General features: G+C 32.7%; 1 pseudogene; it reads right to left on the bottom strand.

Annotated features, from left to right (window-relative positions):
- Positions 1 to 650: 650 nt before the first annotated feature.
- Positions 651 to 2,120, bottom strand: LOC150032152 (serine/threonine-protein phosphatase 7 long form homolog; annotated as a pseudogene).
- Between the last annotated feature and the right edge of the window lie 271 nt (positions 2,121 to 2,391).

The following is a 2,391-nucleotide window of genomic DNA, read 5'->3' as shown; positions in this document are numbered from 1 at the left end:
TTTTAAAAAATTGTAAGGACAAATAGGGAAGGAAAAAATTCTTCCCTTATTGCTCCTTTTAATATAGTATGTATATATATATATAAAAACTTTCAGTACTGAAGGAAAAAAAAAAGTATAAAAGAATAGTCTCTTCTTTCTTATTTTTACAAATAGTAAGGTATAAAAGATTTTTTAAAAAAAATTATGTAAAACAAAATATTTATAAAAGATTAAAAAATATATATGTGTCAGAATTAATAAAATGATCTAAAAGAAGATGAACTAAACATTAAAAAAATATATAATAATGAACAAAAAAAGGGAAAATTGAAATAATATTGTTGTTTTAAAAACTATTTATAAAAATGTTGTTTTCAAACTATTTATAAAATTATGGTTTTTTTTTTTAATGTGTCGAGTCTTTGAAATTCGATTAACCTAGGTCGAATTTTGAAGATTCGACCTTTATGTATTTTTTTTTTAATTTTCCATTAACTCGACATTTTATTATTTTATTGTCTTATTATTCGTTATTATTTGGTATATTCAATATTTTATTATTTTATTATTTTATTTAACTTAACTCTAAAAATAACAAATTAAAAGAAAATAATATTTCATAGAAATAAAAAAGTGTAAATTAAAATATCTCATTTATATAAAAATAATTACAAAAACCAATGTGTCCCACAAGGTGGACGTCGTCGATTTCGAGCTAGTTGTCGTCGTCAACTTCGAACTTGAGGTTGCTCTGGTTCTTCTTGATGTTGCTCTGGTACCTCAGGCGCTTCATAATATAAATATTCATTATGCTCTCCACGACCCCGACCATGTCCATGCACGTATGAAGATGAAGGACCAATCTCTGAGTCATAATGTCCTGAACCAAATGTTGGCATCATCATCATTGGACTAACATAATCAGTTTGACTATGCGTTTGCATCACATGGGGCAACTCTTCCACATTATGGGCAACCTCATCAAACTCATCCTTTTCCCGAACAGATCCTCTACGTCTAGGAGCTGGTGGAGGAACAATAGGTATATCGTACGTATAATGTATCTCTTCCATATAGCTTTGGTTGTCACTACATATAGCAAGAACCTGGTTTGGATCATTTGCAACATCACGGAGTCTACTGTTGTTCGATCTCTGTGAATTATAAAACAATTAGATAATATTTAAAATAAATTTAAATTAAAAATAATTAGAAGATATTCATTCATTTACCAGATGACATACAGCTGCTCCCGGACGAATGATGCAGCGCCTTGTGATATTATTATATCAATGAATGTAGTCTTGAGTGACATCCCTGTCAAACGGTTGAATAGAAACCCCCACTGCAATAAACCTTGCACGATAGTGCCATCGCACTACCAAATGTGCAACTTTTTCTTTCCAATCTACCATCCTTAAGTCGATATCATGCAGTAGGGGTTCAGTATTACAAGGCGATGGGATATCCTGCTGGAAACCGAATTGTCTCATCATCCTATCAGAAAGATGTCACCCACCAATGTAAAAACATATGAGAGGACACATCATCCACCATATGTTTTGACCATTAAATTGGGCAAAGTATGCAAAATAATTTTGTACGACTCCCAAATAACCTGAAACACAAAATATTATATTGGAGAACATTAAAGACAAATACAATAAAAATGTATATAAAATAATCAATTTGGTTCAGTGTTAATGTACCTGTTCAGGTTGAAACAGATCAAACATGTATTTGTACTAGCTGACTACATGTGTGGTTGTCCTAGTCACACAAAATTTGTCTCTCCACCTAAATTTTTAAATTGATAATTCAGATTCTAAATTAATTAGATCAATGATATAAAAATTAAATTGAATTAAAATAACATACAGAGAATCGTAAGCTCGTCCAGCTAACTGAGCGTCATTGACATGTTGTAACTGTGGAGTCATTGTTGGAAATTGCTCCCAAACCCATAGTTGCAAAAGTATGTGAGACCTAGCTATCTCACGAACCTCATATCTTGTTGCTTTACATAGTTGTCTATACAACCATGCCAAACATGCTCCACCCCACTAATACCACCCCGCATCATAGAGGTTAGCTAATAGTGGCAGGAACATCAAGTAAACAAAATGACTTCCACCCATCAGTTGTAGTATATATGCTCGTACATATCTTATGACGGTTTTCTCATCTGAATCATCTGCGAGCTGACGGAATTGTATCCATAACCATATCAAACTTAACCTTGATCATTTAATTTTTTCGGTAGGTGGGGTCACACTGAGGTACAGTTGACAAACTTGTGACCAGTCATCGTACATCACTCCGGTGACCGGCTCACTGTCAACAAGAAACCCCAACAATACTTCTATGTCTTGTAGAGTGATAGTGCACTCTCCAACCGATATTTGAAAT

This window comes from Benincasa hispida, chromosome 12 (genome assembly GCF_027475165.1).
Source record: "Benincasa hispida cultivar pf3 chromosome 12, pf3_genome.v1.1, whole genome shotgun sequence".
In the NCBI taxonomy this organism is placed as follows: domain Eukaryota; kingdom Viridiplantae; phylum Streptophyta; class Magnoliopsida; order Cucurbitales; family Cucurbitaceae; genus Benincasa; species Benincasa hispida.
Note: the sequence above shows the minus strand (reverse complement) of the source record. Positions and strands in the feature narration are given on the sequence as shown.